Raw genomic sequence first — 26,110 nt, 5'->3', positions numbered from 1 at the left:
GAGGCAAAATATGTGATAAAAAAGAAAAGTGATATTTTGTAGTTTAATTGGCCAGATGACACTCTTTTTGACAAGTGGATGGCTGATATTATTGTTGATGAGTAGTTGGAAGAGGTTGAGAGTGATGATGATGAGATCAATCAAGATGAAATACAGATGATTGATACATCCTTGAAAGATTAGAGGAGAGAAGAAGACAAAGAAGGGCAATCATCTCATGCGAAAGATATAGTGGGCCATAGGGATGATGTGGTAGAGATGAAACCAAATATAACTGTCACCTTGGTGGTAAATGATGATACAAGTGGAAATGCTAGAGTAGAGGTGAACTTGCAAGAATTAGAGCCTAACACATCATTGGTGAACTTGATAGCTACATATGCTGGGGATTCAGAATAAATAAAAGCCAATCATGGGATTTGTAGCATTTGAACATGTAACAGAAGAGGGGCCTACCAAGAGAATAATCAGATGCATGAATTTTTTGTTACATAGTTTTTTGTCTTTTTGTGACAACTAAATGTAAATATCTTTTGTCTAGTTGATAGCTATTAGTTCTCTATTCCTGAAGCTTGTTGCATCTCACATTGTTTAAGTGAGATTCGAAGGCTAGAGAATGGTCCAATTTCTAATACAATTTTAGTTTATCCTGAGTATGATTCGGTCCAATTTATTGGTGCAAAAGTTATGATGTATTCTCTCTCCAAATACTTAAGAATATATTGATGTTACAGGGTTTTAATGTCTTTTCTAGAGTCATTCTGAGTTTTAGTACAATTGTATACAAATCTTCAAAGGAGATTAATACAAAATTGAATTGTCCCCATATTAATTCTTGCTAATTTTTTTCTCCATTGTTGTTACTTGGTTATTCTGATATTGTATGAGCAAAGCTTGTCCATTTGAATGCAATTTACTTAGGTTGTGTTTCAATCCATTATTGCTATTTATTCAATGAATTAAATGAATGCTTTAGTGAATTTGATGGGACCGCAATGGTAATAAAAAGGATGTCTGTAAGAATGAATTCTAGTAAGAATTGCTAATAGTATTTGTTGTAATAAAATTAATTAGATCTATAAATTGAAGTAGGCTCTGAATCCCAATGGACGAGGCACTGATCTAGTTCATCCAATCTATAGATAGATAGATCATGAATAAGCATCGAGTCTAAAATCAAAATCAACTTTATTTTACTATTTGAAGAGTTTCAAAGATGGTCAACACTTGTTTGCATGTAACCTTTAAGCCTTAGTTAGCTACTATTGCTGGAAATATTTGCAAATTTGAGAAGAATTATGACCAAATCTACTTATAAGAGATGTATATCATCTTAAAATGTCAAGGAAAGGATAACCTATGTATATGTCCGAGATAGAAGATGAGAATCTAAATGAAACTAATAGGATTCTCACAACATTAATTTGAATTATCCCCTAGGTATACCCACCTTGGTTCTACAGAGCCTAGAGAGTAGAAAACCTATTGTGGTTTTGTTGAAGTTGGATCCAAATAATATGCATACATAATTGTTAATGGGAAGTAGCTGGTCCTTAGATTTGTGAGTATTATTATTTTGGTATTAAGCTTTTGTTGTTCAATAGTTAAAAAACATCAACAGGTACAAAGTGCTCTAGTCTCAGGATATGAAATGGAAAAGAAAGATGACAAGTATGAGACTACTGAAGAGCATAATGATGGAACAAAAGAGCAAGAAGGAACTCAAGCATAAGCTAGTCAGGATGTTACTCCTGCACCTACAACACAAGTTCAAGGTGCATTTGGAAATGATAAGAAATCATAGGACAAGATTGAAGAGTAAAGTTTGACTACAAAGCCAGAGGAGCAATTAGCAATACAAGCACTGGTAATTTTGCTAGAATTTGCTACTCCTCCCAATCAAGCTCTTCAAATCTTGAGTATAGAACCAACACCCCTATAATCATCAAGGTCAAGTCCAAGCACATCCAACTTGGTAGATTAAGTCACATCATTTCGTGATGTGAACTTGGATGAAGTGATTAGGTTGCCTACATTTGATCTTGCAACCACCAAAATAGAGTAGATGAGCATACTACAAGAGGCTCTTACAAGGAAGAAAAATCAAGAACTACTTAGAAGGGATCATAGATAGAATCAAGCTTTGGTAGATATCAAATAAAATTTTCTTGATGCATTCAGTCTACCAGCCCCAGAAGAAACTAAGCCTATAATAGAATAATTAACTAGCATAGTGAAGAAGGTTAATGAGATAGACCTAGATTTAAATGTGAAATTGCTTGAATGGTCCGAGATGAAGTTTTAAAACAAGGTAAATGAAAAGATATCAATCGCCATGACACTATCACAAGTTGAGTTAGCATCTAGAATTGAAAATGTGAAGAAGGTACTAGAGAATATTTTATCTTTATACACGAAATTTTGTAATACCACACTCTTCACAAGGGAAGTTAGGAGCCATATCCTAAACTTGGAGAGTCATGTGTAGTCCATTGGCATAAATTTGCCAAGGTCTCTAGCCCAGGGTGAGAAACACTTCAACAATCTACTGAAGTCCTAGAGTCAGTTAGCCTTGTTACATGAAGATGAAGCCATCATAAGGGCCAAATTAATCAACATCCAGTCAACACTGACTCCACATATGGAGATTCTGCACAAGGAACTAGCCTCTATTGAAACACTTGTGAATAAAGATCCTCATATTTCCCCTCATGAAGGCTTCGTACACCTTGCTACTGAGATGGCCATCCAAATCAAGTTATTCAAGGTAGCTTGTGACAATTGGGATGCAACTTTGAAAATCATACTTGAGGTCCACAAAACATTTTTGGACAAACACATTATAAGTATATAACCCTTTAACATAAGTGTCAAAAAGGGGGAGAAATGAATAATGGGGAGACAAAGATGGTAATAATGGGAGAGAAATGAATAATAAAGGAGATAAGTATATGGGGGAGATAACATCATAGGGGGAGCAAATGAAATAAGAAAAATAGTATAAGGAGATACTATTATTGAGAAGAAACAAAGTATATTGTTTAGCTTATGCTAATATACTCAACATGAGTAAAGATTTTGGTTCAGATATAGAATACAGAACAACACAATCAACTTAGGGGGAGTTGTGATATTTTGAAGTATTACTGATAAGTCATGTGTTGCAAAATTTTGATATTTAGAAATTTTGCATATAAGCCGAACAAAGATTATATATCTAAGTTATGCTTGTAAGATAAGATCATTAATGCATGACCAAGTGTTTTTGACACTCATGTCAAAGGGGGAGATTGTTGATCTCAAATTGATTTTGACAAATGAGTGTCTAGAAACTTAAGTCATTATAATCCATGTACTTAGTTCATGCTGAACAAGTAATGCATGTTGAGCATAACATGTCAAATAGAGCATATTGAGTGACACACTTAGTAAGTATTGAGTAAACAGTTAGTGTCAAGTCACTCAAGTACCAAGCAGATAGCATATGACGAGTGATTCAATTGTTGAGCAAGCAATGCATGTTGACTCATTCAAATGTCGAGTGATGGCATTGAAGTTACAATGCACTAGGAACTTCAAATGTCGAGTGATATAGTTGTTTCTAATGGCACAAACTACTATGTAAACCATTTTTGGGCCGACTTAAGATTTATTTTGAGATCCTAGATAATAAGGATGAATCTTAATTGATGGTCCCTATGCATTACATGCATCCAATCAGAAAAAGGGAAGGATTAAGAGGCAATATAAATGAATCATGATCATTGATTTATACTTAACCCTATGTCATAAATATCTTCTTAAGGAGGGTAAACCATAATCTACAAGAGCATTAGCAAAGTGTGGCATAGAAGAGAAGATAGAGTAGGAAGATAATTTTGCATGGAGAGCCATTGATGAAGGGTGCTCCCCTTAAAACAATAAACTAATAATAGAAACAAAGAAACAACAACAAATACGAGAACAAAATACAGACTTCTTATTTGCGCTACAAATGTGGATTTACAAAATTCACAAGTACAATATGCAAACCCACATGGGCACCTTCATTATAGTAATCTACAAGACTAAGCTATGAACTACTACCTAGAGATGTCTTAGACAACGTTTGGGTCTTTCTTAAATAAGCAAGTTTATGCCCCCTAGGAAGGTTCTAGAAAATGAAACTTAAAACCTAGGGCTGATAGACCCTAACAATAAATATAGAGTCAGCCAAATACATCTTTGACAACTAGTTTAGATATTTCAAGTAGCCCAACTTTTGAAGGCCATAACTCTCAAAATGTTTCTATGATTGACTATTATAACCACTTTTCAAAAATGTTAGCTCCTAATCTATAGGCTTAGAATTGCACAAGCAACCTTCCATCGAGTTTTTGGACCTCATCTTGGCACTATAAGGCCTCCAATGGTAAGCCTAAAGATTTTTTTACAAATATTTCCATGGAAAACCTACAATAACTTTTCTAATACTTAAGCTAGAGCAATGAGATTTTTATGATAGGCTTATAACTCTAAAATGAACCTTCCTATAGAAAATGAGAACATTTCGAGCTCATATGAAAAAAGTATTGAAAATAGAAACTTACCATAAATAATAACCACCATGTCTACTAGTCCTTATTAAAAGAGAAATGACTAAAAAGAAAATATTTTTGGGTGATGTAAGATTGCTCTTACTCCCAAGAAGCTCCTACATCAGATACCTGGGGTAATTTGAGAAGTGACCTTGTCACATCTTAGGTGTTTAGAGGAAAACCAAGACGGTTAAGATCCTCCCTTGCGAGCCATGATGAATCCTCCATTGGCTTCCCTTTCCATTCGACTAGTTCCTTTGAACAACATACTATCCTGGATCATAAAATCCAACCACTTTGTCTTGTCAAGTGTAACAAGTTATGTAAAAGCCTTCCATGCTTCACCAAAATTAGGATCATCTAGATACAAAGTATTGAGTTCCTTGAACCCAACTACCTCTATTTGCATTCTTGTTAGCAAAAGTTCTCTTCTACTAAGAGCATCTGCAACTTTTTTAGACTTCCCACTCCTGTGTTTCAAAACAAATGTATAGCTTTGCAAAAGCTCAACCCACTTCAAATGCTCGTAGTTCAATTTTTTCTTGACTATTCAAATATTACAAAGCTTGATGATCAATATACAAAAAAAACTCCTTAGGAAGAAGATAGTGTCTCCACTTCTTCAATGCTTGAACTATAGCATAAAATTCCTGATCATAAAAAAAGTATTTTCTTTTTGCATCATTCAATTTCTCACTAAAATAAGAAACAAGTCTACCTTCTTGGCTCATAAAAACTCCTACTATAGTGTCACTACCATCATAGTCTACTTGAAACACCTTGTTAAAATCAGGAAGTGCTAAAATAGGCCACTTAGCAACTTTCTATTTCAATAGATTAAAACTCTTATCTACTGCTACAATCCACTTAAATTCTTTCCTATCCCCTCTCATTGTTTCAGTCAGGGGTCCACAAATACTGCTAAAACCTCTTATGAACTTTCTGTAAAAACTAGCCAGTCCTTGAAAATATCTTACCTATGTTGCACTTCTTGGAGTAGGCCATTCAATGATAGCCTTCACTTTCTCTAGGTCCATTTTTATACTTTCTACTAAAACTAAAAATTCCAGGTACACCAACTCCTTCTTTACGAAACTGCACTTCTTCAAGTTTATCAGCATCTTTTCTTCCCTCAACTTATCAAATACCTTGCAAATATGGATCAAATGCTCCTCCAATATCTTACTAAAGATCAAAATATCATCTAGGTAAAAAATGAAAAACTTATCCAAAAACTCCTTTAGTACTTCATTCATGAGCCTCACGAAAGTGCTTGGTGCATTGGTTAGCCCAAAAGGCATGACTAACCACTCATACAGTCCTTGTTTTGTCTTGAAAGGAATCTTCCAGTCATCACCTTCTCTGATGGTACCCACTCTTCACACCTATCTTTGTGAAATACTCAACTCCACTCAAACAATCTATAATATCATCCATCCTTGGCAATGGAAATCTTTAATTGATTGTGATCTTGTTGATAGCATGAGAATCTGTGCACATCCTCCATTCTCCATTCTTCTTTGGTGCTAATATGGCTGGTATAGCACATGGACTCAAACTCTCTCAAATTAACCCTTTCTATAACAACTCATGAGCTTGCATGTTAAACTCTACACTTTTTGTTGGTGTCATTTTGTGCACTGCCTTGTTTGGCAAACTGGCTCCTAGAACCAAATCCATCTGGTGATTGATCTTCCTCATTGGGGGAAATCCATTAGGTACATTATATGATACAATATTAGAAAACTCTCCCAACATAGCTGCAACTTATATAGGCACCTCCTTTACTTCTTCTTTACTATCTTTTGGAATTATTGCAAAACACATATGCTCACACTTCATACCTTTGAGAAACTCTTTTCTATCACCAAAACATTTTTTAGTAGCACTACATACCTTTTCTTCTTTATCCTTCAATGACTTTATCTTATGTTTCACTCCATCCTTGGTTAGAGTGTAGGTATTTTCTCTCCCATCGTGTACAACATGTCTATCAAACTGCCACGGCCTACCTAGCAACATATGACATATGTCCATATGTATGACTTCACATAGTACTTCATCCTAGTAGCTTCCAATCTTGAACTTCATTGAGCACTGCTCATTGACCATGACCTTATGGTCATCTTGCACCTAAGCAATACGGTATGGATGTGGGTGTTTCTATCTCTTTAGCTTCAACTTTGTGACCATCGTTTCTGACACTAGATTGTTAGTACTTCCACCATTAATGATCACATTAAAACACTTATCTTCACATTTGCACATTGTGTGAAACAAGCTCCTTCTCTGATTAGGTTCATTTTCACCACTCAATAGGACTCTTCTATTAACTAGGACTTCTCCTCTTTCAACATCCTTAGAATGTGACGATCTGGCATCTTTATCAACATGTGCAACTCTAGCCTAACATTCAAATACTTTATGCCCTTCTTCTCTACAATGAAAACATTTCCCACAAAAGCATCCTCTTCTAAATCCTTGTCCTCTACCTCTTCCTCTTTGATCTCTATTGTTCTAATCATGGAAATGATTATAATATTTTCCCCTTTGGTTCTGACTACTACTTATAGCCTCATCCTTGTTCTTTATGGTCACCATAAGATCATGCACTAGATCTTCCACCATGACCTCTTCCACTATTCTTGTTATCAAACTTTTTGTTTAATTTCTCCTCAACTCTTAGGGAAAATTGGTATGCCTCCTCACTACTATTCATTCAAACTAGACTCAACTCATCCTAAATACTTGGCCTTAACCCATTAAGATAACATGCCACTTTCTCCTTATTAGCTTCTGCATGGCTAGTTCTAATGAGAACTTAGTAGAACGCTTCGGTATACTCTTGAACAGATTTTTCCATTTGCTTAAACCCTTTCATTTTCTTCAACAAGTCAAGTTAATAATCCAAAAGAATGAATTTTTGCCTCAATTTAGCTATCATCCATTCCCATCTTGTGATTTTATCCTTTCTTTTTGTATTTTGCTCCAACTGAACCTCCTGCCACTAGATCTTTGCATGTCCCTTCAATTTTGCCTTCGCAAACTTGACCCTATCAGGATCATCAATATCTTCATACTCAAAGTACTCCTCTAGTTCATTGATCCAATTTATCAGTTCCTCTGGGTTAAGATTTCTTGAAAATATGGGAACTTCAAACTTAGTTGTTTTTCCAATCTTGGAGATGACCCTAAAAAGCCTCTCTTCCTCTAGGTTTAGAATTGCCTTTGCTTTGACATTTTCTTCTACTTTGTCATCATCCTTGCTTTCATCTCTTATGGGAAGATTTATTCCTCTATGCATTTGTTCTTCCAATGCATGCATTTGTCTTTAGAGGGCTTAGAAACCCTTAGGCATAACACCTATAGCTCTTTTGCCATGCTCTCTTCGTGGAGGCATTTTTCGTGCTTTCGCTGGAACCCTAGTGCAAATTACCTCACAATCGGCGATTTGTCTACACACTTAGCCCAAACCATGGTCCTAGTGTGAACTGCCTCATAGTTAGAAACTTGTCCACACACTCAAAAACTCTAACTCTAATACCACTTGATGAAGTGTGCTCCTCTTAAAACCATAAACTCATAACAGAAACAAGGAAACAACAAAAAATGCGAGAACAAAATATGGACTTCTTATTTTCCCTACAAATGCAAAATTATAGAATTCACAAGTACAATATGCTAACCCACATGGACGCCTTCATTATAGTAATTTGCAAGACTAAGCTGCGAACTACTACCCAAAGCTGTCCTAGACAATGTTCAGGCATTTCTTAAATAGGCAATTTTATGCTGCCTGGGAAGGTTCTAGATAATGAAACTTAATACCTAGGGTTGAAAATCCCTAGCAATATATATAAAGTCGGCCAAATACATCTTTGACAATTAGTTTAGATATTTTAGGTAACCCAACTTCTGAAGGCCATAACTCTCAAACCATTGCTTCAATTGGCTATTATAACCACTTTTTGGAAATGCTAGCTCCTAATCTATAGGCTTATAACTATGCAATGACCCTTTTGTCAAGTTTTCAAACCTCATCTAGGCACTCTAAGGTCTCCAACAGTACGCTTGAAGATTTTTCTACAATTTTTTTCCATCGTAAATTCCTCAATAAATTCTCTGATACTTAAGCTAGAGCAATGAGACTTTTATGGTAGGCTTATAACTCTAAAATGAACCTTTCTATAGAAAATTAGAACATTCTGAGCTCATATGATAAACTTACTAAAAATAGAAAGTTCTCATAAATAATAACCACTCTATTTACTAGTCCTTATTAAAATAGAAAAGACCGAAAGGAAAATATTTTTGGGTGATGCAAAATTGCTCTTATACCTAGGATGCTCCTACATCAGCCATTGTAAATAGGGAATCTTAGTGTGATAGAGGAGTAGTGATCAAGTGAATTGAATAGCAAAATCAATTAGATGAGAACATAGGAAGAAGTGAAAGGACATAATAGAGAGATCTGATCAGAGGAGGATCAAGGATACATGCAAAGAGGTGATCTGTTATCTAGCAACAGAGTGCTAACCGCAGGATCATTGTTGAGACATTTTAATAGGTGAATAAGTTAAATCTCTTAACAAAGTAGTCTTAATAGGCTATGTTGAAATCCTCTAACAAGATGCTTACTTCATTATGAGTTCAAGTCCTCTAATTAGGCATACTTCTAATAGGGTGAGACCTAACAATCTTTTTTACGCCTTTAATAGGGTAGACCTTTCACAACGGAGATCATATTTTATGGTCAAACAATTGTAACCTTAATTGGATACACTTTACAACTACAGTAGTAGAGATTTGTGGGTGTCATCCACATCCCAGTTTTACCTTCTCATTGGAGGGTTTCTAGTTAATCATATCTTATGTCATATATGTGTGAAAGTTTACTTATTTACATGCTTTAGATGTATATGCTTAATATGGTATTTCAATTTAGATATTGAATTGTGAGATGGATGCGAGGTGAATGATTTTATGGATAAAAGTTTGAAGCACTTATTCACCACCCTCTCAGAGTTTACTTTTCCTAGTGTATTTCCAACAATCTACACATCTATAGATTCATAGGTGTAAGTATATCACATAGATGTCTCCTCCAAGAACATGTTTTTGAAGTTGTTGGGGCCCTCTTAAGTGGATTTTGATCAATGTTTAACTTGATAAGTGATAAAAAGGATGGGTGTGGGGAACACAATGCATAAGTGGCCCACCCATAGGGGTGTAAATTTTAAGCCATTACATTTCCCCCCCACTTAAGTTAGCATATCACATGCTACAAAAAATGCAAAACTAAAGTAAGCAATACATTACCTGACTTACATACAATGAGTTCTACCACATGAATTTCCCCCTAGCCAAGAACCCTCATAGCGATCTTGAGACAGATATAACATGCAAAGGCAAGCTAGATGAAAATAGTACCAATGATAGAGATTTATGATAGGTACATCGATATGGCTAGTAAATTGTGTTATTTTCAGTTATATTATAGGGTGGGTTTGTAAGCATGATGAGAATACTAGCTCCCACAAAAGAAAATGGCAATGACTTGGCCCTTGCAAAGGTTATGATAGATTAGTTCTTGTGATGAAAAAATAATGGTTTGACCATCACTAAGGAGAGATGATGGTTTGGATCCCACTAAGGAGAGATGATGATTTGGCCCCCAGTAAGGCAAGATAGTGGTTTGACCCCTAATAAGGCAATTTTATTTAAAGTAATATGAGAAAATACCTTGTGGCATAGACAAGTCATCAATGAAAAAGAGTGACTAAGACACATAAATATAGAACATGACTAATCTTCAAGATAATCCATGCTTCTCACAAGGGAGAAACACTTACTTGAGAAAGGAAAAAGGGCATGTAGTGGTGAAATTTCATCTAACACAAAAGACACAAGTTTATTCAATAAGATTAGCATAAGAAGCTTGTAGCCTACTCTCAGAGGATATATCATCATCACCACCCCATTTCATATATTTGAACAAGAGCACATGAAAACATAAAATTAAATTTTGGGTCAACATTAAAGGAGACGCCTAAATACCATTAGTACTTTTGATGCAAGAGCATCCTAGGCTAGTTGGCCATCCTGCATGTTAGAGAGATTTTGGTGGAGTTGTGTAGACCTATTTGGGTCTTGGTTAATTTCTTTTGATGTATTTAATAAGTGTTGTAAGCCTTTTAAGGTATTTGGTATTTAATTTATGTTAGAGGCCAACTTGTGGCTTTTCATGTATTTAATGTAAGGGATATTTAATTTGTAGCTTATTGGGCTGGCTTGTGGCTTATTTGGGTATAAGTAGGGGATATTGTGAAGTCTTTAGTCATTATTCATCCATCTTGGAGAAGAGGAGGTGGTAGAGAGAATTTTGAGAAGGGCTAGTTGTTGAGGCTTGGGAAACAAGAAGATTGATTGGTGGGCTTGCGAGCATAAGTTTAGATCTTCTTTGGAGGTTTCTACCAGAGTGTGGATCTGGACTAGCTAGGGTTTGGATTGGATCTTGAGGGATCTTGTAGAACTATTACTTTCTTTGTATTTGGTTGTAACCAGGAAGGCCTTATAGCCTAACACATTGCATGTAATTAGTTATTTTATGAATAAAGATTTGTGATTTGATATCAAATCTTGCATTATTACTGTGTTTCTATTGTATGGTTATTTGCTGGGGGCTAGGACATCTCCTTTAGAGATTCTCCTACCTTGCACTCCATCAACTTTGCATCATCTCCAAATAAAAAGCTAAGATCACAACACATAGAAGAAGTAGACAACAAATAGAAGAAAGTTCACAATAGAAAACCTCTTATTTCCAAGTACCTATGGAGTACAAGGGTCCTCGAAGAGGGGAAAATTATTAAAAGAACACATGCACAAGGGAACATATACGATTACTACACTACATGTGTGGAAGTAATTATCTCTCTAATCATCTATGTATAGATCATCATTATCTTAATCTTGATAATATAGTGAGGAAGGATGAAATTGTAACATAATAGATATCAAGATGGTCCTAGGTGTATCAAAGTAGCTAGAGCCATAGATGAAGCACTAAATATATCCTTATTTAGGAACTCAAATCTGGCTCAAGATAGAGATCTCATAAATATTTTTTTAATCATCAGAATACCATCTAGTGAAATAAAAATGCACACATTGGTGCTCTACTAAGACTCACAATGGATGAGCGATAAAGAAGACTCTCCAAAAATTTTGGTGAGATGAATGTGAGAGAAGATGTAGATTTCTCTACTGCAAGAACTAAAATAGAAAGAGGGTCCTCGTGTATATATTTATGGGGTCTAGCTTCCAAGACAGAACCCTTCTTAAGCTTATGCTTATAGGAAGGATGTGTTGACCTCTTATTTGTTGTGGGACTTTGTGGTGTTAGGATAATGGTTGTGCATTCAAATGTAGCTGACATAGAGGAGATTTTAATAACTTAGGTATGTAGCATGTTAATCAGTTCTAGGAATTGTGGGACATATGAAAGAGAGGTGATTAGTGGAGGATCCTACAAGGGAGAGATGAACACTTAGACCTGGTTGGAATGAGGCCTAATGGTTATTCATGAAATAGGGAGAAGAGAAAAAAATAGACTAGACAAGTGAACAATTAAAGGAGTGACACTAGAAGAGGAGATTGATGTAGATGTGGTGGAAAATATAGGTCCTAAAGATGCACTATCAACCTATGTTGCAACCTCACAAACTAGGGCCTTCTCTCTCTCTCTCTCTCTCTCTCTCTCTGTCACACACACACACACACACACACACACACACACACACACACACACACACACACACACATTTCTTATACTTGTACAAGAAATGGTTTCAACATGGGTGGGGTTTGGGCTAGGAAGATGACTCAATAATATGGCAGCTTGTTCCACAAACTTGATTGATGATATTATAGAAGGAACCGTAGGAGACACTGATGCTATATCCTAAGGTACTATCGCCTCAACCATGGGTATCCTCACCCTATTTTCTTTAGGAGAAACTAAGGGAACCAAGGGTTTCCTATAAAGTTGAGTGATAGGATCCAAATGTGACTATGTGGTCTTAGTGACCTTTCTTCCCTGGCCCTTTAGTATATATGATCTAGGTATCATTGGTAATATTTCTCCATCTTCTCAAGGGAATACATATATTCCTTCAAGTACTCTGTACTATTGCAAGTAGGTTGAAGTTTTTCCTCTTCATTTACTTATTAGAAATTATTTATGATTTCATTCTTCAAAATATCATCATTTGATTTGGTATTCCCATGACAATCATTTCTAATAATGGAACTCAATTTAAGAAAAAAGAAGTGGAATATTTCTTTGAGAAATTTACCTATCCATCAACGTTTCTCTAATCCTCAGTTTCATCAATCTAATGGTCAAGATAAATCTTCTATTAATGTTATCATGTCATTCCTTCAAAAGAATATCTATAAGCATGCTAAGTATGGGCATACATGATTAAATTATGATTTATGGGATTATAGTTCAAATGTGTTTGTATTGTAACTAGAACATCACCTTATAATCTGGTTTATGGAAGAGATGTGGTTATGCCACTGGAGCTAGAGGTTCCTTATTTAAGAATCCAAATGTGACTATGTGGTCATTCAAGAATATAATTCTTAAGGATACTTTTAGAGAACAATGATTACAAGATCTTAATATTTTAGATGAGAAAAGTATTAATGCATTGGAACACATCATGGCCTATAAAAAAATATGTCAACAAGAGATACAATAGTAGATTGATTGAGTGTTCCTTTTTTCTCGGTGATTTAGTTCTCCATAAACATCAGAGAAATATGAACTCCCCAGCTAGTAAAAAGGGAAATTTAGTCCTAATAGGCTAGGTCCTTACATTGTCACATGTGTGTATGCATCTGGTACATATAAAATTTATGATATCAATGGTGTGACCCTTAAGGAGCTATTCATATTGTATGTTTGCATTTCAATTATGCTTAATCACTCATCCTTTTTTTAATCTTGTGTGCTTGCATTTTCCCTTTTGAGTATTGTTTACTCTAATCTCAAATGTGATGTATAATGTTTTATTAAATCTTATGTTGTCAAATGTAAGTGCATATCTTTTTGGTCATCATTTCATGTTTATTTAGGTTTGGTTTTAAGGCTATTAATCATGCAATAATAAATAATAATAAAATAGAAAACATGTAAGTTCATCATATAACTATTTTGGTATACAAAGCTAATAATATACAAACTACGTTTAATATATATAAAAAGTACACCACGCATCATCCATAGGACGGTGAGAGCTATACTTCTCAAATTTGTAGCAAGATAATGGTGTTTTTGTAGGAATAGTTGAGGTAAAGGTATGAATCCTAGATTATATCCTCTCCAAATAGTTATGCGATTTGTAACACTCCTTCTATAACCATGTCCATTAGGACATCTCTCACAAAGGATGTCCACTCTTTTGTGCTAGCTACAAATCACATTTTAAGCATATATCATTTATCAAATATTCATAAAAATTTGCATCTAGTATCTCTATTATATATTTCCTTCTACTTGGATCTCCCTCATAAAAGCTAGGATTGATGGCCCAAAGAGGCACTATAGACACCAATTGGTTGGATTGTCCTTTCTTTGCCTGTCTTGTCTAGGATGGGAGAATTTTTTCATGAGCTTGAGTTGTTCAAGATCATAGGAGCCTAACTACTATAAGAGATGGTGTTGTCTCATCTATTATCTTGCCAGTAGATGTCATATCCTCCCCACTCTCAACTTCCATGGGATCTCTTCTTGGTGGTATCTCCTCATCCTCCTTCTCATCTCCATGTTAAACCCTTAAGTATGGCCTTGGATCTCCAGAAGGATAGTCATCTATGAATAAGGGTCTCACACCCTATACACCAATGTACCTTAAGTAGCCCCACGATACTTCTACATCATTGAATGTAGGAGGGTCCATGACATCATCTAAACTCTCAATATCTTTCAACTCTATATCATCAATAGTCAATCAAGGTATGGTCCTAGGCCTCCCTATGTATATCCTCCCATGTGTATATAGAGGTACCTATTCTAGAGGATCATGTTGGAGACCAAACTTCCACACCACTTTGTCATGATTTAGTAGGGAACCACTATATGTTTTTTTCTACCCTCTAGTAGGCTCTATCCCTACAAATATTTTAGTTGCACTACTGATTCTAGCCATCTTACAATGTGATGGTGAGGGCTCCATACAACCTCTATACCCAGTAATCAGTCTAGCCTAACTCTCTAGTATAGAACATTAGTAAACTACCAAGGACGACCCATTGTACATGTAAATACTCTCAATGATTCAATTGGTACATCCACAGGGCACTCAATGAACCTAGTATATTTAAAGTGCTCAAAGGCCCACACCTAAAAGAGTGTAAACATTATTAAGTTGTACGTTTGATAACTTACAAAATTCCTAAGCTCATAGTAAAGGTGTGTGAGCATGATCTGGCCCCATGCATATAATGTAGACTCTCTCCCATGTATCAAACCACATTTGTAAGACAAGTGTTGAAGATAGTGCTCTTCATATCGAGCATCATAGCTATAGAAATAGTAAAAATCATGATCCTCCTTAGCAAATGAGTTCATCCAAATAGGATACCCCTAAGACTCACCTAATTGGGTCTCTCTCTCTCTCTCTCTCTCTCTCTCTCTCTCTCTCTCTCTCTCTCTCTCTCTCTCTCTCTCTCTCTCTCTCTCGCTCTCTCTCTCTCTCTAAATGGTGCACCCATATAGTACTCAAAATATCCCTTGATCTCCCCAAGAGAATGGTTGACTTGTGGTCTAAATATCAATCCTTAGACTTGCATATGTAAGATCTAATAGATATCCTCTTGTGTGACTATCATCTCCTTAATAGGTAGATGGAATGAGAATGTCTCTTCATCCCATCTCTCCATTAACACTAATAGTGTAGCTCTATGGAAATGAATATGACATAGTCGAGCTACCTATAAGAGCCCTATATCTCTCATAATCTATATCTCTACTATAATGAATATGAGATGGACTCAATGACTATACCACATCAAAATAGTAATTCTCAACATTCAAATCTACATTTTGAGCTATCTTAGGAACATGTCAACTTGCACCCCAGGGTACAAGTTGACTTCATAGATACATGTTGACCTCTCGAGAGTAGGTTGACTTCCTAGCCTAACTATAAAAAATCACTCCCTATAGAATATAAAAATTCTTCCTGAATCTATAAAGCATATGGAAATACTAGTAAAATTAAGGAAATGGGCACATGCATCAAGCCTACCTCATTCATCTTTTTGTCATCTATCACTACTTAGCAAAAACCTACGTCCATGTCAGTGGTTATTCCTCCTTCCTTGACATCTTCCTCCTTCTTCATCTTCAATCGAATATTCTAAATGAGCTTTGGGTCAGTGCAAGAAGTTGGGTCTCACTTTTGGCCAAAAAGTGGAAGTGTTTTTCCTATTTTTGAAATTTTTTGTCAATTGATGTCAAAATTTGAGGTATTTAGAGATTGAATATTAAAAAAAAATTTAGTGTTCAGAATCTAGTTTTTGAATATGTGATTTATTTGTGCACCCATATGATAGATTATTTTTTTGGTATGGATCTTTAAAAACCACTTTTTCAAAATGCTTGTTTCAGGACCATACCATGCTCGTGTACGGACACCATAATTTGACACAAATAAAGGAATTTTTGCAAATCCTTTTAAAGGGAGTTACCTAACACACCTAAGATTGATGACAATATTTTTTCTTAATTTTTTATTGAATTATTTTTTTATTAGTAATTATTAATTGGCTATAAAGCTAAATTTTAAAACCTCTCGTGTACGGACCACATAATTTGATCAAAATCTCACTTTTTTCAATTTTTTGTTTTTTAACATCAAAACAATTGTATGCAGATTGATGACATTAAATTATTTTAAGAAAAATTATAAAATAAAAAAGTTATTAAAGTTTTAGTGAATGTCTCTTTTTAACGTTTAGGGGATAGTTTTGATTAATAAATAATGGAAAAATAGAAAATAAACTAATAACACTATAAAATTTACAATTTCGAAATTAGAACAGCAAGACCTATAATGGGTTTTTGTCTCGTCAAAAAATTCAATAGGAATGACTATAAAAAAATTATGACAATATCAGAAATTGTCGATTAAATGCCTTAGAAAAAAAAAGGAGTACAAAGGCATGGCTTGGTGGGACCAAGCCTATGCCATGCCTTTCCCCAAGGCAAAACCCCATGCAAAAGTCAAGAGCCATGCCAAATTCTCATTCATGTCTCACGAATCGGGCACCCGATTTGTAATTCAAAAATCGGGTGCCCGATTTCTTTAAACTGCTATACCGACTTTTTTAAAATCAGGCACCCGATTTTTTAAAAATTGGGTACTCGATTTGTAAACGGGTACTCGATTTTTAAAAAATCGGGTACCCATTTCTGTTGTACCCGTTGGGTCCCAAAAGCTCCCCTACCGACCCAATTTCAATGATTGAAATGATTGAACAACAGTTTCGACCCACAGCACCGAATTTCATCACACTTATTCTATTTTCTTGTCCTCTTATACAATTTGCAGGCTACTGATTCAAATTCAAAACTAGTGCAAACATGGGATCAAAACAACGAAGAAAGAAGAAAGCAAGAGTTTTGACAGATGAGGAGATTGCAGCAAATAAAGAGAATGAAGCACAACGTCAATGAGAGAGAAGACATAGAATTAGAGACTTGAACAATGTTTCAAAGGAGAAAGACATTGAAGATACCACGATGGATGAAGAAGTCAAAGAAGAGAACCCAATACAAGAAAATTCAGGTGCACATTCTAATTATGCATTCAATACAGGTGTGTCTCCAAACCCTCGAATTTTCTCTCGTGATGAAATTGGTGATTTTTTATAAGCAGGTTATGATTTAAATGATTTAGATTTTCTTCATGAGAAACAATTGTCAAACGATCATGCACAAAACACTCCAATTGAAATGCCTGCCCCAAAAGAAATGCCAAGAAAATTTGAAAATGATATTCAAATCCCAAATAATAGTAAAAATAGTAAAGTGTCTGAAAATAAAAATTGCATGAATGTAGACATAGAAACACCAACTATTGAACAAACATGTTAGGATGATAGTAAAGTGTCTGAACATAATTTTCATATTCCTAATTATGTGTTAGATAATCTTGACGAATTGGTTTCATGGAGACAAATTAGGACACATGCTAATAAATTGTATACGCATTTTTTTTATAATAAGAAATTTGGGTTTCAATGTCAGCTAATGTTGCAACTAATTAAAATGTCTAAAATGAAAAAAGTAATGAGAAGGTTGGGAATGTATGCAAAACCCAAGAATAAAAATGAGTCTTTAAAACAAGTTGTATCCACTGTTGCTAGTGGCTTTGATGTTATTAGAAAGAGAAGTCGGTCTAAAGATAAGAATGCAGCACGACGAGCAATAAAAACAACTTTAGTTAACAAATCAACATCTGAAAAAAGATTGATTACCAACATAAGTGGATATCTTAATGTGAATCGTAAACTTTAGAAAGAGCTGTAAAGAGAAGGGTTAACTTTGAATGTGATCCAAAAAATATTTTATGGACTTCTAGTGGTAGACTCCCGAGATGTGATATGAAACTTACTAGTGAAATCAAAATTTTGATTGAAATTTTTTGGCATGATAATACAAGAGTATCACCTAATTTAAGAGATGTTCTTAAATTGAGAATTGGGTCAAAAATATGTGATCCACATCCTAAACACCTTTTGGAAATGACTCAAACTGAATTGTTTAAAAATTTTGTAGATGGTAAGGTATTAAATATTACCATTATTCAAAGATCTTTTGAAAAGTGTAAACCATGGTATGTAAGGATTAAGAAGGAAAGAATCACATGTTGTTGTAAAACTCACATTCAATTTCGTTACCATTATGATGTATTTCAATCTATACGTGGTACCATGCATAGTAAAGAAATGTTGCAAGAATGTGGTATAAAAATACCACCTCAAACTATAAAAGATTTCATATCAAGTTTTTTTTTTTAAGCCACCTAATGATCAATACTTTCTTTTCAATGCATGTCCTTCTAGTACATGTGATATGTGCGGCAATCTTTCTTTGTTAGATGAATGTTTGCATGAAAATGCTTTGACTACTTTTGGACAACAATTAGTTGAGGTAAAAAGATTCAAAACTATTGAATATCCATTGAAGGATGGGAAGTTTGGAAGAAGGTGTGATCTAGTTACAGATAAAGTTAGTTGTCATGCATTTATGGATGAGTTTAAGAGTGTGATCATACCAAAATATGTTAAACACTCTCAATATTCTAGATGGCTTGATGGAAAATTTCGCATATGTAAGAATACATTTCCAATTGGTACTATACTTTCAGCTGTTGACTTTGCAGAGAATTACACGCTTGCACCGCAAGAAGAGGTACAACCACAATATTAAAATTCAATGCAAGTAACAATTTATGTTCATATAGTTTATAGGCATGCACCTAATAGTACAGAGGAGGATCAAAAAATATTGAGAGAGTACCATTTTTATTTAAGTGATAATAAACTCCATTCATTTGAGTTTGTCCAATATTGTTTCAAGGTCTTTTATGATAATTTAAAAGAGAGACAAATTCAAATGACACAACATTGGATATGGTTAGATAATTGTACAGGACAATTCAAGAATGCTAGAATGTTCTATTGGTTGAGTAGGACACATAAGCAAACTAGCATCCAACATGTGTGGAGTTTTTTTGAGGCTGGACATGGTAAATGAGAACATGATGGTGCTGGTGCATGTGTGAAGAGAGCCCTTAGTAAAGAGCAATTAAAATTTGAGGAAAGAGCTAAATTCAAAAATGCACATGAGATTATCGAATGGTGTAACAAATATTTATACATGAGACCAAGTCAAAACTCTACAATCGAACGTTTCTTCTACCTAGTTGAGGAAAATAATATCCCTTCAAGATATGATTGTGATACAATTAGTGGTTCAGCTAAATGGCATTCATTTAGGAGTTCAGATTCTAACACTTGGACTATATGGATTAGGGAGCTTGCTTTTTTTTGTCAATTTTGTCTTGCAGGTGAATGGGAAGAATGTGAGAATACAGAATGGGTTGAAGATTGGCAACAAAGATCATTAGCACCTACTGACATGCATTTTGAAGATGATATAGTAAATGAAGGCCAGAATGTTACTTTTGCATTAGAAGACTATAATCATATTTTAGACCTCATAGAACCTAGTATGCACAATTTAATTAAATTTTTTTGCGATCTCATGCTTCAATTTATATAATTTGCATATGTACACAAGTGATTAAAGTGTTTCTATACTTTATCTTATCTTGTAGGACATGGTTATGTTGTTATTGCACCTAGTGATAATGATGAACATACTAAGTATTGGCTAGCTAGATGTGTGGAACCTAATAAAAAAATGACATGTCATCAAGTAGACAATGATGGTTTTGAGTATCCAATCGGGTCTACTGTTGTAGCTGGCACCTGGCTACATAGATACCTAACAAGAAGAAATGGTTTGCCAGCATTTAAAGACTACCAAACTGAAAAGAAGATTTTACACTATTCTCATTTGGTTGTGGCAACAAATATCAAATTAGAAAGGTAGAAAGGGAGACCTGCCAATAAGGTATTCTGGACAATTTCAATGGATGAGCACGAGACAATCATAGATGCATTGCAAAAGAGAGAGGATGCAGATGGTATAGTGGGATGACTACATTTAAATCAAACACATGTAAGTTTTTTCATTATTGTATTATTTTTATATATATGTACTTATATAATTTAATTACATATATGTTTGTGTTGTCAATACCAATTTAGAGAACTTATGTACCTCTTATTCAGGTCTAAATTACAATTTATGCAAACTTAAGTGTTAAAGTGGATCGAACATTAACATCTTGTGCAATTTCACATAGTAAGTACATACAAATTACACATATATATTTACATAGTTCAGATACCTTGAATATTAATTTATGTGTTTATTAACATGTGTTTTTTTGTTTTACATTTTTATTTTACAGGACCTCATTTGAAGAGATGCGTTCAACCAATTTTATGTTTCAAATGAGTTCAGTGAACTATAAATATATCATTGACATTGTCTTACATATATTGTGAAATATGTTGTACAAAATAATTAAAAAATGAGAGTTTACTTCTATTTGAAAGTTAAAGGTATGTGCACTTGATAAATTATTATAAATTAATTGTCAATTTCAGTAATGACCTCCTATTTTTTTCTATTACTTTTACATTCAAGCATGTTTAAATTAATTTTTGTTTGAAGTTTCAAATTAAGTTATTGATTGTAATATTAAAAACAAGTGACTTGCACATGATAATTGAAAGATCATTACTCATTGTATTCATTGTATTGATTATATCTCTCATTACCAAACAACACATTAAGATCACTTACATGATGTACATTGTTAGGTATGTTATCCATACATGTGTGTCTTAAGGGGACATGGGAGTCCTAATAAGTCATTATGTCTGTTATACGTTATGATAGGTATTCATATGTTTACTACCACATAATAGGTCTTATTAGGTGATAATGAGTCTTACATTACCAAACAACACATTAAGATCACTTATGATACATTGTTAGGTACGTTATCAATATATTTTTTAATCGAGTAGGTCAATTTTATTTGTATGAATTATCTCAATGCATAAATTTGATGTGATATTTATCCAATAACTCTCTATAGATAGTTAAAATTATTGTTCATCTTGCATATATACTTACAAAATGTGTCATATGTTCATGAATAAAATATGTCAGAATAAAGAAAATGGTTTGAATATACTTAAAACATGGTGAAACATAGTAATATATGTATTACATACACAAGCATGATAAGAAATTGTAAAAAAATAGTACATGGTCTAACATACATCATAGCATGATCTATGAAGTGAAAAAATACGTGGTCTAACATACAGTTTTAACTATCCTAACACAAAGTGTACATACATCATAAATAATATATATATACATCATAAAAACACAATCTATAGGTGCCAACAAGACCTAATCTATCTGATCAAATGTCCTCTTTGCTCCACACGAAGAGGACTCAGATGGATCATCATGTGTAATATGAGTTGTCTCGCCATGTCGGACACCCTGTGAGGTAGATGTATCACCCTGTGTAATAGGAGGCACGTCTCATCATGTACTTGCTTAATTGAAATGGGTCTCAAAATCTAGCTTGCAAATAAATTAAATATTCACTACATAATAAAATAAATTATACCACATGAGATGGGTGTCCCTCAGTAACGGGAGGAGGCGCACTATCAAAACTACCAAATGCAGCAGTGGTGAGGTCCTGTAATTTACAATATATACATTTTTTTAATTTGATTTTAGAGCATAATGAACTATACATTATGTACATAAATCACAATACTGACCTCAAATGATGATGTAGGTACCTCCATCTAGCTAAGTCCTATGCTCTCAGCAACACTCGTGGTGATGTACTCCTAAAATTATGGATACATAAACGTTTAGTCAAAATTAAATATACATGAATATAATTACAAAGTACATAATTTTTACACTACATTTTTTATACACTATAAATTAAACATGTATATATCATACCTGAGTGGTAGCCAATGCCAAAGATGTGTCTACAGGGATGCTAGCACGATAATCCTAAGATGGAGTCAAAAATAGACTATACCGAGGCCTATATGGATGAGTATGATATCCATGCTCCTGTTTGTAAAATCAAAACACATAAAATATATATACATGTGAGTCAAAATTATTCAGATTAGAAGTTAATAATAATGTACATACATAAAAATAATACAAATTATTTGTCTTCAGTCAAAAGTTCATACCGCATGTATTTGAGGCTGTGCCTCAGTGGTAACTGGAGTAGGTTTTGTAATAACATCAGTATGTGTAGATGCAGACAATCACTACAAAATTAAATAAAAAGAACATATGAGCACATGTTATTAAATTTGATTTTGAATGTACATTTTTACAGTGTAATTCAAAGTGCATACCGTATAAGGGACGCCAACATCTGTAGGTCTCGAAAAAAGACTATATTGCCTCCTAGGAGGAACAATGTCATCCATCCTCTGTTATTTGAAAAGTACAAATTAATATAGTTAATACAATTACACATATATGTAGAAAGTAAATAATTATGTGCACTTTATATTTATATTGAAATTAAAATTTTACCTACTGCTCTTGACTCTCTCCAGGCTCTCCCTGCTGCATGAGGTCAACAAATGATGATACTTCTATCTTGTCACTACCATCACCATGGGCAGCGTATACATCATCATCAAAATCTGCACCCTTAGTATAATGGCCATCGTGTGCAGCACCAGGATCGCTCTGGGGGCCTATGCATATGCCTCCACAGCTAGTACAAACATGTCCAAGTGGAGGAGCATGTACCGTCTGCATCCACTACTATACTAAATTTGCCAAAAGGGCACTCAAATGGGTAAAAGCAGATGAAATCACATGATGATGGTGAGGAGCAGGCACAATAGGCACAAGAAGAGGTACAAGGGGCTCAGCTCGCCTGCAGTTTCTTGTTCTATCACTCAGCTTTGCCCCAGGACTATCCTGAGCATCCCTCTACCAACCCCCTGAAATGCTTTCATATCAAAATAGTTGGGTTTCAAACCCAACTCAAACTCAGCCCATAAATTCCTAAGGAAGTACATGGGCACCTCATAATTAGCATGTGGTACCATCCACCACCGCTCCCAAAAATGTGCTGCTATGCGCGGATGTGTACACCACCTAATGGAAATGTGAGGCTTCTTCTCACTAATTGGTTCACCCGTCTTAGGGTTTACAAAATAATGTTGAAATTTTTCTTTACCTATATGTAGATTATAAACCTCTCTATATGATAAGCCATCAGAGTAGAAGGCACGCATGCTTTCCCTCCATGATCTAAATGAATCGATGTCTAAATCAAAATGATGAATGGAGTCAACCACGCCTTGCATGCTATCTACAAGACTTAGTCTAAACTCCTCCTGAGTGAAATCAGTCCATAGTCGATCCCAACTCGGTAAAGTATCTCATCCACTGACAACTTGAACAAAGACACTCCATTGTTTAGTAAACCCATTTAGGGCTATTCTCACTAGCTCATCATCACTAAGGCTATCTCCAACAGCTGCTAACTCATCCTTGACAAGTCTGAGCCTGGTGAGGTAACTTGTGACGTCTTCTCCCTGATTCATCTGGGTATTCTTTAGCTTCTCTCTGAGAATCAACTTCCTGTTGGTGGTAGCATTCTGGTACAAATTTAGAATGGCGTCCCACATCTTCTTTGCTGTATCTAGCTCCGAGATATGTGGAACAATATGATCCTTGACACTATTAAGGATAATCCTCCTCGCTTTGGCATCGTCCTTCCTATATGCTGCAAGCTGTGTTGCATCCATTGGTACAGGTACACCACTGGTAGCATAATCCTTGATACCATTCTCTTCCAACAATAAAATTTTTTTGGCCTTCCAGACACCAAAATTTGAAGCACCATCCAATCTGTCCTAATCTCTCAAACCAGCTGAAGCCATCTCAAGGGTTTAAAGCAATAATAAATCTAATTTTAGTGATTCCTTTTGGACACTTTGCAACCAATTCTATTATTGGCTGTCGAGTTGTCTTAATTTCAGCCGTTGGTTAGATTTAATCTCAGTCGTTGGTTTACCAACAGGAGTAGTATAGAAAGGAGTCATTGGGTCATTTGGATAAGAAGCGTTTGGAGAAGCAGTTTGCAGTGTTAGCAAACAGTCTTGCAGTGTTAGCAAGGGCGCAGTGTTAGCGCAGGGATAGCAGTGAAAAATATCAGCGGGAGAAATTAGGAGGTTGTCAGAGTTCTGCCAGTGTGAGGCAAGGAATTTTGTATCTCTTGATTTGCTGAAGTTTAATATAATTTCTCATTTGTAGAACTGGGTCTCCCTTAGGAGTTTTTCCAGGGACAATTTGTCCGAAAATATTGTGTTGATTGTGTTGTGCATTTCTTTCCGTATTTTAAGTGAAGTTGCAGTTGTGTTATTTTTCGATATTAGTTGGAAATTTGTTTTCAGCAGTTTAATAATCATTTACGATAGGAGATTAATAATCAATGACTGCAATAATTAGATTTTTCACATGCTGCTCTATGAAGTGCTGTTTGGCCCAGCACGTCTGCTGCCTCAACATAATTCTGACGCTCTTCTTTTGAAAACGTCGAAAGCAGCACTCTTACCATTCTTAGGTTCCCTCTCGCAGCAGCCACGTGCAAAGGGGTTGTTTGGCTGAAATCTCTTACTAAAACTTGATGTCTAGCTCCTTTTCTTGAAATTAACAAATCTAATAAAACACGGGGATCGTCATGAGGTCCAGCCACTGCATAAAATATAGTGCCCTGTCTATCACGATCCTTGCTATCTATCATCTTTCTGTTATTTTCTAAAATATAATGGCAAAGCCGTTCCCGTCCAAGGAAAGCTGCGACATGAAGCACGTTCCTTCCGTATTTATCACTTACTGATTTTTTTTCCCAGTTTGGACTTCCTTTTTTTTTTATTGTGCAATAATCGTTCAATTATTTCCCAGGCCATTCTCTCGTCTTCACCCTCGGCAGCGTAGTGGAGTGATGTCTTACCTTCATCGTCTCCTTGAAAAGGATCGGCTCCTCCATCCAGCAGCTTTTGAACGAGGTCCAAATGCCCCATTCGCGAAGACTCCCGCAGATACAATGAGAGATCCTGCAACTTATTAAAATAAGATTCTGGTTGGCTAGACCGAGACAGCAGCCGTGCCACCATATTTACAGGCGCGTGGTTTTGAAGAGCAATATCCAAAGGCGTGTCTCCATTGTTGTCCCAGACATCTACCAAGCAAACGCTCCCACCATCCTCATCTTTGGAATTCTGGCTTGCGGCCTCGTTCTGGAGGAGCAGTTCGCACATTTCGTGGTGGCCCTCGTCAACAGCGGCGTGTAGAGGAATTCTCTTTTCACTGTCAAATTCGTTTGCAAGGCTTTCTTTTTCTTCTGTTGCTGCAAGCAACATCTACGCGATGTCAAGTCCTTTGGATTCTTCCTCCAGTTCTGCTGCATAGTGCAATGATTTTTTTTTCCTTATGATAATATGTTTTTGAGGGCTTCACGCCATTCTCTATGAGCCTCTTAACCATAGTTACATCGCCTTTCTTTGCCGCCGGAACAAGAAAGAAACTTAAAACATCAGACTCGCCTTTAGAGCTGAATATCAAGAACCATTTGTCACGTAAATTCTCCTCAAATTTCTTGAAATCGCTGTTGGCCTCTTCTGCCGCTGCTTTTACAACCTCCTTAATAGTATAAAGGGTTGTCATTATAAATCGGTAGGCGTAGTAAAACAGGGATGCTTGTGGATTAGAATGCATCACCACTTCGTCA

At 35.2% G+C, this 26,110-nt stretch overlaps 1 pseudogene; it reads right to left on the bottom strand.

Moving 5' to 3' along the window:
- Positions 1-24,808: 24,808 nt before the first annotated feature.
- Positions 24,809-25,742, bottom strand: LOC149564286 (uncharacterized; annotated as a pseudogene).
- Positions 25,743-26,110: the final 368 nt, after the last annotated feature.

The sequence above is a fragment of the Cupressus sempervirens genome, chromosome 4 (genome assembly GCF_028749045.1).
Source record: "Cupressus sempervirens isolate cs-2001-9-10 chromosome 4, ASM2874904v1, whole genome shotgun sequence".
Lineage (NCBI taxonomy): Eukaryota > Viridiplantae > Streptophyta > Pinopsida > Cupressales > Cupressaceae > Cupressus > Cupressus sempervirens.
Note: the sequence above shows the minus strand (reverse complement) of the source record. Positions and strands in the feature narration are given on the sequence as shown.